The 14,181-nt window shown below is 42.6% G+C and overlaps 1 long non-coding RNA gene across 3 annotated transcripts; it reads left to right on the forward strand.

Annotated features, from left to right (window-relative positions):
• Positions 1-1,264: 1,264 nt before the first annotated feature.
• LOC121818051 (uncharacterized) lies at positions 1,265-13,810 on the forward strand. Of its 3 annotated transcripts, none has more exons than XR_006058157.2 (3): positions 1,265-7,430; positions 7,721-7,829; positions 11,853-13,810. It is a non-coding gene; the product is annotated as an uncharacterized LOC121818051 (long non-coding RNA). The 3 variants fall into 3 exon arrangements; XR_009598635.1 differs by having other exon boundaries at positions 2,606-2,878; positions 6,424-7,829; XR_009598634.1 differs by having other exon boundaries at positions 1,265-7,829.
• The last annotated feature ends 371 nt before the right edge of the window (positions 13,811-14,181 follow it).

The following is a 14,181-nucleotide window of genomic DNA, read 5'->3' on the forward strand; positions in this document are numbered from 1 at the left end:
GATAGAGATCTGACAAGATTTCAGAATAATAATAGTTAACCAGATACGATATCATTAATGAAAACACATGTCATTAACCAGAAGAGAAGTGAGCCCCTCAAAAGCTAGAAAATACCATCCTAACCATTTTGAAGGAACAATATTCAACCTGGAATTCTGCATAGAGCCCAAGCTGTCAGTCAAGCAGGATGATAGAAAAAACACAGCTGCATACAGGCAAGGTGCCAAAAAAATATACTCTGTGAACACCTTCTGTGGAAGGTACCAGAGATATGTTCTTGCAATAAGAAAATTTAAAAAAAAAAGAGAGAGAGAGAGAAAGATACGGGATTTCCCAAACAGGGAACCCTGTATAGTCATCCTGCAAAACTGGAATGTAATCAATGAAGATGGACCACTTTGCCAAGGTTTATTGCATTTTTTATTTTGATGTGAAGAGTCGTTGGTTAGGAGAAAGTCCCTTGGAAAAAACCGTTTTACTGTAGAGACATCTTTCAAGTGATCAAGTATCTTGAGAGAAGATGAAAAATAAATGAAGGTATTATTAATTTCTGGAAAAATGTGGTTTCTGGAAAGGCATAAAAACCTGGTCAAGAAAGAAAGGAAGTGAAACTGGAGGGGTCAGTTCCTAAGTAGTTTCGGATCATAATTATGTGTTCACCCTGGCGATTTACCTGCAACTGTGTCTTTAGGTGAATGGGGAGGGGGAACAATGGCCTGCTTATGGAGCACAGACTGCGTGCTGGAGAAAGTTCTGGATGCTTTACATAGTCTCATCCACTTAACTCACAACTACCTACTGAGAAGGCACAGGTCTTATGTCCATTTCACACACAGGGAACATGCGGTACGGAGATAAATGGAAGAAGTTCTTGCCCCAAGATCTAAGCCCAGGACACCCGGCTCCACTGTTCTTGCTTCTAAATTCTACCCTGTGTGAGTGTGACTGTTAAGTCGCTTCAGTCATGTCCGACTCTTTGAGACTGTATGGACTGTAGCCCACCAGGCTCCTCTGTCTATAGGATTCTCCCAGTAAGAATACTAGAGTGGGTTGCCATGCCCTCCTTCAGGGGATCTTCTTGACCCAGGGATCCAACCCATGCCTCTTATGTCTCCTGCATTGGCACGTGGGTTCTTTACCACTAGTGCCACCTGAGACGCCCTTAAATTCTACCCTGTATTGTCCTTCAAGTTAGTTAAGACAACCAGCAAGTATTAAATTGTTCCCATAACTGGAAATCAGGACATTATTACATGAGCATCTCATTCAGAATTATCAAGGCAAATACCAAGAAACAGATCTGCTAAAGAGTCTGCCTCTGAGGATCAGGGCTGGAAGGTTTCAGAGGGTGTGCTCAGGGAAATCTTTCCTACATTGAAAGCATTTTCATACTTAGAAGCTTTTATGACTTTGATTAAAGTGAAAATGAATTAAAGAAAAGTTTTCAACTAGGATTTCAGATCTTCTTTCCAAGATATAATTCCACTTATAATCAGCTGTTACTAAAATTATCTGCATTTTAGTTTACCCACATAAAAAACTCTCCGAAGTGCTTTCCAGTCATGCTCATTTATTGCTGTTGTTTAGCTGCTAAGTTGTGTCTGACTCTTTTGTGACCCATGGACTCTAGCCTGCTAGGCTTCTCTGTCTGTGGAATTTCCCAGGCAAGAATACTGGAGTGGGTTGCCATTTCCTTCTCCAGAGGGTCTTTCTGACTCAGGGATAGAAGCGGTGTGTCCTGCATTGGCAGGAGGATTCTTTACTACTGAACCCCCTGGGAAACCCATGTTTATCTGTGATTATGCTAAAAATTCATGATAGGATGAGAGCTGGATGGGAACACATGATGGTCAGTGAAATAGGGGTAAATTCCTCCTGCGTAGTGATGCTTAAAGTGGAAACATCATCTGTGCACATCCTGTGTACAGTCCGGAAGCGTCATGAACTTGACAGTGGATGTTAATGATGGCTGTCATCAAGCCCTCCACCTTCCCATCCCCACTCAATGCCATATCTCCCACCTTGACATTCCTTGATGCCATGTCAGAAGCCACACTCTGGGCAGCGTGAATCCTGCAGTTTTTAGTTCTTGACCTGCACATGCAAACTCAAATTAGAATCTGATTTAAAGTTATGCCCTTGACAACTCTTTTGGGTGAAGAAATCCAGTTGAGAGAATTATTCACATTTGAAACATGAACAATAGAATGAATCATCTTCTGATCACTTGGGAAAAAGTAGGTGAGATTGATAGCCACTTGAATGTTCAAAAAAATCTTCACAAAAATAAGTCTCTTAGATTCTTACAGTTGACTTATTTGTGCCTCTTGTATAGAGCATTTCAAGCCTATTTCTAAGCATGAAAAAAATAAGCAACAAAGTAGAAAACACACGTTTTGATGGTGTAGGCTTGTTGAATGAATCATAAGAGAAGACTCCGAAGGAGTTGTAATGATTCATGGACATTCAGTTCAGAGTGATTTAAATGTCTAGGTCTAGAATAGAGCTGAAAGTGAATATGATTATTGGTCATAAGACACCAATTTTCTTTTAACTAGGGGAAAGGGGGCAGTATAACAGATAATAAAAACTTTCTAAGAAAAATCCAAGAGCATCTACATTTTTTTTAAGATCAAAGAGAATTGAGCAATAACTTATAGAGATGAAGTGCTTAAAGGGACAGGCTACATTCTAACTATTTAAGGAAATGAGACACAGAGAGAACTCACTTGCCCACAGTCACCTAAGTAGTGAGTGGCAAAGCCAGAATTCAAGCCAGCTCTTCAGATGCTCATTGATCAAAGAACAAAAACGCTGCACTGGACATGTTTGCGCAGAGCTGAAGATACAGAGAAGCTAATGATGTGTTCGAAGCAGGTGAGTTGCACAGCCCCTGGGGGTGTTGGAATTGTTGAGCTGTAGGGTGTCATGGGAGAGCACAAAGAATGCTTTATGCAGTTATTTCTGGAAACCTGACTATATAGGTATTAGTAGAAAAAGACTTGAATTTGCAAGGCTCCAATAATGTGTTTAGTGAGATTTATTTTCATGCCATAAATAAATATGTATGGCATGAAATTTCAATTCTCTTAAAGATGTTATCTGTAAATTGAATTCAGGCCCCACAGAACCTAGATCTAGTCCTGCATACAGAACTTCACTGAATGTTATTATTTTTGTTCTTATCTAATTATTATCTAAATTTATCTGAAATGTTAAAAATTAAAATGCTTATTTACATGACAAAACACCATTTTTGCTCTTTTGTAGAGACCCAAATAATAAATATTTTAGGTTTTGTGGGGTCACACAGTCTGTGTCACAAACACTCGAATGTATCTTTGCAGCAAGAAAGCACCATAGACAACACATAAATCAGTGAGCATGACTGTGTTCTAATAAAGCTTTATTTACAAAAACAAGCAGGGGGCCAGATTTAGCTCATAGGCTGCAGTGTGCCATCCTCCATCTATAGTTACTTTATGGGGAGGGAGGTGGGAAGGGGGCTCAGGATGAAGGGGACACATGTATAACTATGGCCAATTTGTATTGATGTATGGCAAAGACCATCACAATATTGTAAAGCAATTATCCTCCCATTAAAATAAAAAAAAATTTAAAAATAGGGCTAATTTAAATCAGATTTCTCCACCTCAGAACTGTGGACAAAGGACACTTTGGCCACACAATTTTTTATTGTGGGTGACTGTCCTAAACATGTGGTTAGCAGCAGGTTTGATATTTTATGTACCTCATTATTCTAAAAATTTAAGGAGTATCTGAGGAAACTTTCCTGTTGATGAATAACCTGGCTTACTTTTTCCTTCAAGATGTTACAGTAATAAACTCTGTGGTGGCCGTGTAGGTAATGCCTCAGATTCTGTAATGGTTGCTCTCCTGTAAAATCCAGTTCCATGTTCTCTATAGTTCTGCACCTTAAAAAAAAAAAAATGCAGAGCTGTCAGAATTGTCTACTGTATCAGGGGATTATAAAAAGGGATGGGAAGAAAGCAGTCCTTGGGGGAATTTCTGTGCCCTTTCACATGGGAAGAGCAGAGGACAAATGAGTGGTGGAGTGGTCTCTGCCCAGCTTCACTGGGCTTCTGCTTCTTTGGAGAAAGGTACTCATGCTTGCCTTTCATCTTTGAAAGGCAGTGGGGGACCCATGGCAGGAGGGGTTGAAGGTGCGAGGTGCCTGGCACCACCCAGCCACTTAGACCCCACTTTCTAAATCAGGTTTAGCTTTAACAACCCTACCGTGCAGAGCCCACAGAAAAATGAAAAACTTTGTTCCTCCTGCTCTTAAAGATGTCCTTCCATCTTAAATCTTTCCACATTAGATTGCAAAACTCAGGGCTCTCAATTCCCTAAGTAAATAAATTAGAGATAATGCAATACTTGATTATAAGATCTGCAGTTCTGCTCCTGAGGTTTTTTTGTTTGTTTGTTTGTTTTCTTTTGTGGCTCAGCTGCTAAAGAATCCGCCTGCAATGTGGGAGACCTGGGTTCGATCCCTGGGTTGGGAAGATCCCCTGGAGAAGGGAGAGGCTACCCATGCCATATTCTGGCCTGGAGAATTACAGGGACTATACAGTCCATGGGGTCGCAAAGAGTTGGACCCAACTGAGCAATTTTCACTTCACTCCTGAGATTTTTAGGTGAATGATCCATAATTGAGCTCAAATGAACAGATCCATTAATCCTGATCCCAGTGTCAAATGGGTCCAAAAAATAGGGGGTGCTCTGGGTGACACAGGAGAAAAAGAGCCAAAGAAAGAACAATCCCTCTTGACTCAAAAGCTTAGAAATGAACTCATGGTTGCCAGGGGGATGGGATAGCTAAAGATTGGGAAGGTCATGTGCGCAGTGCTATATTTAAAATGGATAACCCACAAAAGGCTATTGTATAGCACTGGGAACTCTGCTCAGTGTTATGTGCCAACCTGGATGGGAGTGGGGTTTGGGGGAGAATGGATCCAGGGATATGTATGGCCGAGTCCCTTCACTCTTCACCTGAAACAATCACAGCATTGTTAATCAGCTATACCTCAATACAAAATGTTTATGGTGTTAAATAAATAAAAATGAAAGAATAATCCCTCTTAAATCTTTAGCCCTGCTGCCTCCCTGCTGGGTTTCTCTTACCAGTTTCTATCACTAGAGGAATTGTGCCTTCTAGAATTTTCCAGTCAGCACAGCATTTGTTTCCAAATCGGGGCCACCTCAGTCTGATAGATACACTCTTTTGAGCTGACTGCAATAATAAAGAAGAGAGGACCAATCTACTCAGCATGCATGCAGAAGGTTCCTTGCTTCCCTCTCCCGGGTTCCTGGGATAATGCCAACATGTCTTACCCAGGGCTCCACAGCTTAGGCAAGCAGGAGGGCAAAGACGACTGCTCCAGCTCTTATGCGGTACTCTCAAGACATCTGGGAAACCCTGAAGGCGCTTATTTTGCTTTCCCAGAGAATTTTATTCCTTGGTTTGTGTGGTTACAGCTTTTGCTGACACTTGAAGCCAGAACCTTTATGACTAATCCCTCTTCCAGGGGCATGGTTTCAGATAAGTAAAAGGTAAACTTACTAAACGAGCCCTGCAAGAAGAAAATGTCCTTGTTTTGTGCCTCAAGTCCTGGTAACGGGAGATCAGGTTATTTTTAGCTGTAAAGTTATGCCTGCTTACACAACTTGCCTCTTTACAGCCATTAATAAGAAAAATTCATAATTGGAGCCAGGTGCTAACATGAGCAAAAGCAGATTTTGTACCAAAAAACAAACAAACAAAAAAAACAAATGCTAGAAAGGCACCTCATGGAGAAATGTGGCCTTTAAAGAAATTTACTCTTTCTGGGCAATAGGACTGCTGGTTGGATTCTTATAAACCAGCAGTAGAGAAACACGTGGATGGCATTAGAGCTCTTATTCCACGGTTCTCATTTGAAAGGTAGCTAGACAAAACCTCTATTTCCCAGTGACCAGATGCCTTTGAACTTAGTGTAGTTTTTTTCCCAACTCATGTATATGGCAAACCTAGAAGAAAGTTTGACCACATGCAGCCAAATTCTTTACCAGAAAGTACACAACTTATATGCAACTTGGTATATATGTATTGATGCTTCAGTATACATGCATACACAGAGACATAAACGTGTACAATGCGTGCTTGGCAACTGAATTTTTCACCCAGTAAAATGCACTCCGTTGATTACCGTCCATGTTTTTAATGGCCATATTGACCACATTTGGGGCACTGCCCCCATATCCATATGATGTCTTTCTTTAGCAACTTAGAGAGTCTTCCTGTGATCAAAGAAGAAAGAAGGAAGGAAGCAAGGAAAGAGACAAAGAAAGGGGAAAAAAGGAAAGAAAGAGGGGGAAATGAATGCCTGGGAGTGCAAGTTCTAATCTCAGTTTCACTGCAGACTCTTTACCTGGTCTTCCTACATGTAAAACGAAGTCTCTTTTGCCATGTCAGAGAAGAGGATAAGATGACAAGGGACTTTTAAAACTACAAAACACTTGCAAGCTCAAGGCATAAGTATACACCCGTGTGAAGAGTGGTGAACACATGTACAACCGAAGTGAGAAAAGGCAGATGGGATGAAGCTCGCACATGAACACTGGGGAATGCGTGAGTATTCAGCCATGTCCGACTCTTCTGCGACCCCATGGACTGCAGCCCTCCAGGCTCCTCTGTCCGTGGGATTCTCCAGGCAAGAGTACTCTAGCATTTCCTTCTCCAGGGGAATCTTCCCAACCTGCAGTTCCTGTGTCTCCTGCATTGGCAGGTGGATTCTTTACCTGCTGAGCCTTCAGAGAATCCTCATCAGTGCTTGCCTGGAGCCTTCCTGTGCCTGTAACCCCTGATGCTTCTTCTAAGACTTGAGCAACGCTCTCTCTAAAATGTTCGTCTTACTTTCCCCACAGAACCCACTTCATCCTCAGCACACGCTGGCGAGTGTCTTGAACGTGACCCACAAAGCTTTGACCTTTCAGTCCCTGACTCTGTGATTTTACCCCCTCCACCTGCTCCCTTGAACTTCACTCCCCAGCAATCCCAGCAGCTCGTCATTCCCTGGACACACTGGGCTGTGGTCATCCCTGGGCTGTTGTGAAAGCTTTCCTTTTCTCACCACACCCTTTGTCCCTCGACCCGCCTGGACGACTAGTAACTGTCAGGCTTTAACATCACCGGCTCCTCCTCTGCAAAGCTTCCATGGTTTAGACAAGCTGAATCGTGTTCCCTTGTGCCACCACTCTCTTTGGCATATGCTTATTTTTGTTGTTGTTCTGATCGGTTTACCTGTTTACTTTCCTATCTAGACTCCAATACTCTTGAAACCGTAGAACCATCTACTTCAACCTTGATGTCAAGTGCCCGCCCAGCGCCTGACATGCAGAAAATGCTCATTGCTTGTGGAGAGAATGAGTGAGTGAAGGGAGGAAGGAAGTTCATGGCTAAGCTTTAGGCTGGTATCCCCAACTTCTGGGACCTCATGCCTGATGATCTAAGGTGGACCTGATGTGATAGCAATAGAAAGAAAGGGCACAATAAATTCAATGTGCTGGAATCACCCTGAAACCTCCCCCGTGACCCCTGCCATCCATGGAAAAATTATTTTCTCTGGGGCCAGATAATTTGGGGACCACAGCTCTAGACTGTCTGTCTGTTCCAAATGCCTTTTAGGCTATGGTTCCATAGTCTGCTTTGTTTTCAAGATGGGGAAAGACGTAGGAGAAAAAAAGAACATCCCACACAAAAAGGGGTGAAGACGAATAACAAGAGCTGGCATGATGACTACATCCGCGGGCTGAGAGTGAGACAGAGGTAGGCAGTTTACGTCTATCCCCTAATTGCAATAGTTATTATGCAAGTCTTTTAAACAGCATCTTCAGTCTAGTGAAGCTGTATTTACTTCTCCAAACAGAGATGTTTATAAATACTGCCTAAGAAACAAACAAACAAAAAAGTCCCAAAACAAAACTAGCCATCATAACCTCCAGGGCCCGCAAATAAAACCTTTTCCTTGGGTCAGTTACACCAACACACTAATCACAAAGATCAAGTATTTATAGAACTAACCTAGTCACCAAAACTGAGTCACTTCAACCACATGAGTAACACTCTTGTGTAGAAAATCCACAAAAACCTTTTGACCTGAAACTGTAAGTACCGCTTCTGGTTTCAAAAACATTGCATCTTCAACACAGTTTATACGTATTCACCTTAGACTGATTCCATTTCTCCTGATTTCACTCTTTTAACAAGAAACCTACAAGTTAGATATTTATGTTGATATTCCTTTCACATCTGTATGCTAAATATGTATCAAATACTAAATATAAGAAACATCCTAGTTCATAGATCCAATAAACTATTTAACCTGGAAAGGACCTTGGAAACCATCTGATCCAACCTTCTGATTCTACAGACTGAAAAATGGAAGGGAAGAGTGGCTTATTGTCTATTTAAAGTCATGTGATGGGAGAAGTAGGGTGAAATTCAGGTTTCCTGAAGCCAAGGTCAGGATAATTTCACTTAAGTTACCGGGCACAGAACAAAACATGGGAAATGCTGAAGATCATGTAAAGTTTACACATATATAGATGGAAAGACAAGTATTTACTGTTAAATAATAAATTCAGCTGTTGCTTCTAGCATAAAATAAAAGACTATAACTTTGGTAGAACATTTTTATTAGATACAATATCAATATACTTCTTGATAGCTCAATATATTCCATCATGTATATATATATACACACATATGAATAATAGAGGGCTTCCCAAATGGCTCAGTGGTAAAGAATCCATCTGCCAATGCAGGAGATGCAGGTTTGATCTCTGGGTCCGAAAGATCCCGTGGAGGAGAAATGGCAACCCACTCCAGTCTCCTTGCCTGGGAAATCCCCATGGACAGAGGGACCTGGCGGCCTACAGTCCATGGACAGCCCCCCCCCCCCCCCACCAACACACACACACACAAACACACATAATAATAATAATAGCGAAATATATTTCACTATATAGTGCCTTTTTTTTTTTTTTTTAGTTTTGAGAAGGCAAAACATGAATACAAGCGTTAGTAATACTTCAGGAGTTCACTCAAGGTCCCTAGAACCAAGGGCATATTTTTCTCCTGTAACAGAGTTGGAAAGGGCGCCCTCTTGTGTTCTTTCAGTGTCATAGACTCTTCTGCCTTACAAACTGCCCCCACCTCCTTTAAGAATGCCCTCTGTTCCTCCCCAGCGAGGACATTGGAGTTTGAAACATAAAATACCCCTCTTGCCACTCATATCTGAATGCTACATGTACCAAGGATAAGTCAAACCATACATATGGGTAGCGAGTCTTCATACTTATGCCTGACTTCCTTAGCTGTATTCACGCGTGGTAATTCTTTCTCTCTCAGCCGTGAGTGCACAGTACCACCGTCATTTCAGATGAGAAGAGAAAACAGAAAAGTAGTTTCTTTTAGGCACAAATGAATTGCTGCTTGAATGTGTTATTTAATTGGTTTTTCAGGAGTGGTATCAGCCCAAGCTACTCTATTCCTTTGGGGATCATTAGCTATCCATTTGTTAATTTAGTTAATGCATTAAACCAGTCAATAAATCCTTTAGAAGCCTCTAATTTTCACAAAGAAGCATAGTAGTAGTGCATGGAATATAAAAAAGAAGACACTACACCTGTCCTCGACAAAGATCCATATAGTCAAAAGCAATGGTTTTCCCAGTAGTTAAATCCGGAAGTGAGAGCTGGACCGTGAAGAAGGATGAGTGCTGAAGAACTGACGCTTTCAAATTGTGGTGCTGCAGACTGCAAGCAGATCAAACCAGTCAGTCCTAAAAGAAATCAGTCCTGAATATTCATTGGAAGGACTGATGCTGAAGCTGAAACTCCAAAATTTAGGCTACCTGATGTGCACAGCCAATTCATTAGGAAAGACCTGGATGCTGGGAAAGACGGAGGGCAGGAGGAGAAGGGGGCAGCAGAGGATGAGATGGTTTGACAGCATCACTGGCTCAACAGACATGAGTCTGAGCAAACTGCAGGAGACGGTGAAGGACAGGGATACCTGGCACTGCAGTCCACGGGGTGGCAGAGTCAGACATGACATCACAACTAAACAATAGCAGCAGGTGTCCTCAAGAAACTTACCATGCATTGGAAGAAGAAAGATCTGATTCAACATGAAAGAGGACAGCTTGCATAAAGTGACCCTCAGAAGCTGGAAGAGCTTAGAGGAAGAAACTTCCTGCTTAGCTCTGGAGAGCAGGGAAGTGTTTATCCAGAATGTGGCTTGTCAGCAGACTTTCAGAAGTTATGTGGGGAACTTCCTCCAGTGGTTAAGATTCTGTGTTCCCAAAGCTGGGAGAGGCACATGTTCGATCCCTGGTCAGGGAACTAAAATCCTGCATTCCACTCTGCATGAGTGAAAAAAAAAAAAAAAGGTGGAGCCGAAAATGGAATTGATTCCAGACTTGTTGGAATAAGAACATGTACAGAGAAGCTCCTGCCGGGCCAGGAGGAGGCCTAGAGTCATTGCCAGGAGGCTGTGAGGATGCAACAGAAGGCCTCACCCATGTAGCACCCAGAGGGCACCGGAATCAAACGCATGACCTTGCTTTTATTTGCAGCATTGTATTCTAATCTTTGGCACTGGCAGAGCCTGAAGAATGGAGAGACAGTGACAGGCGGGTGATTCACAGGTGCATGGACTGGAATGCCACACGGTGACCTTTGAATAGAGGGGCTGACAGCTCATCTATGGAATCTCTCTGCCCCTAGCTATGCTTGGGTGTTATTTTTTTTTTTTTAATCAAACTACACTCAACTACACTCAAATATCAGTTATCTGCACTAAGGAAACAACTGTAGAACAGGTTGTCCAATAGTCCTTCCTTTTAGTCTTTGGAATGCGTTATGTAATGGGGATTTGAAGAAGAGAATTCTTTCCCCGATTCATTTATTTCAGACTCATATGAAAACTGCTATGCCCTTCCTTGTGGAAACCTTGGACTGCCTGGTACTAAAGATTTTCATGAACAATCTGTGGTGGAATTGATCCCCTCTCACTAATGGATATCACTTGCCTACCGTCACTTTTATCTAATTACATTATTTTGTGTTAACAAAAGGGAATGTTTCTGTATGAGTGCCAGGACAAGAAATGTCACCTCCTAACCTCTGGCCCAGATCCACCTGAGTTCCACCGGGATGGAACTCTAGTTTCCATCTGAGCTCACTGCATCCTTGAGGTGGTGTCCCTGGACAAACTCTTCAACATGTTTACTTCCTTATTCTGCTGTGACTGCATTTCAGTTTCCTGATTATCAATATTTAATGTGTTTTTTTCACATTTGGCAAATCCTTCTGTTCTCCACCTCCCATTTGATGACTCCTCCACACCTTGTCCTCCTAGCAGCAGGGGACCTTTGAGAGAAGAGAGAAGTTGCTCAGTCATGTCCGACTATTTGTGACCCCATGGACTGCAGCCTACCAGGCTCCTCAGTGCTTGGGATTTTCCAGGCAAGGGTACTGGGGCGGGCACTGGAGTACTGGAGAAGGAAGTGCCATTTCCTTCTCCAGGGGATCTTCTCAACCCAGGGATCAAACCCAGGTCTCCCGCATTGCAGACAGATGCTTTACTATCTGAGCTACCAGGGTATGGCCTTTGAGAGTAGCCCTTATAAATAAAAGCTGAGGGATGGTCTTGGGTTAACACGATTGATAAGCAAGAGGGGGGTATGCACTTTAAAGAAATGAACCCAAACTAATGATTTACCTTAAAGTAATAGGCTAAGTTGTTCTGCATAATACAACACAGTCATTTTCTCCTGATCCCCAGCTAGCATCACTAGCAACCTGTTTGCTCCCTGAGAAATTGCTGCAGACGTAGCTGCACCCCAAGGATTCCAGCTGCCTGGCAAGGACAGACAGAACGCACTCTGCAACACGGCTGCCCCCTCGTGGCTGACCAGGTGCAGTGCCTTCTGGTGGAGGATTCCAGCTTCCTGATAGGAAGCTGCAGCTAAGATGCTAAAAGACTCAGCCTTAGAAATAGATAACCATCAAGGACCTACTGTATAGCACAGGGAACCCTGTTCAATAGTCTTTAATAATCTAAATGGGTAGAATTTGAAAAAGAAGGGATATATGTATATGTATTCTGTAATAACCTAAATGGGTAAAGAATTTGAAAAAGCAGGGATATATGTATATGTGTAACTGAATCACTCTGCTGTATGCCTAAAAGTAACACAACATTGTTAACCAACAATGTGGGTTGTGTGCTGTGCGCTCAGTCATTCAGTCATGCCTGACTCTTTGCAACCTCATGGACTGTAGCCCGCCAGGCTCCTGTGTCCCTGGGACTTCACAGGCAAGAATACTGGAATGGGTTGCCACTTCTTCCTCCAGGGGATCTTCCCGACCCAGGGATCAAACCTGCGTCTCCTGTGTCTCCTGCATTGTAGGTGGATTCTTTATCACTAAGCCACCTGGAATCCCATTAGTCAATTATATTCCAAAATAAAACAACACTTTTCAAAAAGGACTCAGTCTCTGAGAAGCACTTTAGGTTCAATTTAAATAGTGATGAGAAGTGGTGCCAGCTCCCTGATACTCAATTCAGAACTGCCATCCCCGTCACCATGACCACAAAACCCATTTATCAAGACCAGCAAGGAGGTGGCGTATATTCTGGGGTAGAACTCAATCTTTGTCAGTCCAGGTGAACAGACAGATATACACACACATACACGTCTACACTGCTGTTGTTCAGTTGTTCAATCACGTTCAACTCTTTGCGACCCCATGGACTGCAGCATGCCAGTCTTCCCTGTCCATCACCAACTCTCGCAGCTTGCTCAAACTCATGTCCATTGAGCTGATGATGCCACCCAACCATCTCGTCCTCTGTCATCCCCTTTTCCTCCCGCCTTCAAAGTTTCCCAGCATCAGGGTCTTTTCTACTGAGTCTGCTCTTTGCATCAGGTGGCCAAAATTTTGGAGCTTCAGCTTCAGCATCAGTCCTTGCAAATATTCAGTACTGATTTCCTTTAGGATGGACTAGTTTGATCTCCTTGCAGTCTAAGGGACTCTCAAGAGTCTTCTCCAACACCACAGTTCAGAAGCATCAATTCTTCAGCGCTCAGCCTTCTTTATGGACCAACACTCACACCCATATGTGACTACTGGAAAAACCATGTGGACTATGTGGACCTTTGTTGGCAAAGTAATGTCTTTGCTTTTTAATATGCTGCCTAGGTTTGTAATAGCTTTTCTTCCAAGGAGCTAGTGTCTTTTAATTTCATGGCTTTTCATGAAAAGGCAAAAAGAAATGACATATGTACATACACAGAGGAATTTATTTCAGATGTTCTTGGGGAAAAATTAAACCTGGCAAGTAGGAAAATAAATGTTTATTTTATATTTAGGAAGATTTGGGATCTAATTGCATTCTGTACTGCTGCTGCTGCTGCTGCTGCTAAGTCACGTCAGTCGTGTCCAACTCTGTGCGACCCCATAGACAGGAGCCCACCAGGCTCCTCTGTCCCTGAGGGGGGAGTGTTCTCCAGGCAAGAACACTGGAGTGGGTTGCCATTGCCTTCTTCAATGCATGAAAATGAAAAGTGAAAGGGAAGTCGCTCAATCGTGTCCGACTCTTGGCGACCCCATGGACTGCAGCCTACCAGGCTCCTCCGTCCATGGGATTTCCCAGGCAAGAGTACTGGAGTGGGGTGCCATTGCCTTCTCCGATTCTGTACTAATCCTTGAAATAAATAAACTATGGTTTTTTCCAAAGTCTGATTTTTCAAACACATAATAGAATAGCAAGAGACAATGCGGCTCACCCAATTCAGTCTCATTGTCATTTGCTCTGGGTTGTTTACTGGCATCATAACAGTCATGCCTTTATGCCCAGGTTTAACCAGAACATAACAATCAGAAAACCAATTTGCAAAACATGGAACAAGTTCTTCATTTCCCCCAACATCCTTTGATGTTCCAATCACCCCCTTTTGAGTAATCCATCAGGTCCAAATCCACTTCCAATTTCTCCAGTCTTCAGGGGGAGAATTTCTCTCAGACTCCTCTGTTTGTGATTCCAGCAGTTTCTGAGAGCCACTCTCATTAACTACATGTAATCTGCTTTTTTTGAAAAATGAGTAGTG

This window comes from Ovis aries, chromosome 26, assembly GCF_016772045.2.
Source record: "Ovis aries strain OAR_USU_Benz2616 breed Rambouillet chromosome 26, ARS-UI_Ramb_v3.0, whole genome shotgun sequence".
In the NCBI taxonomy this organism is placed as follows: Eukaryota; Metazoa; Chordata; class Mammalia; order Artiodactyla; family Bovidae; genus Ovis; species Ovis aries.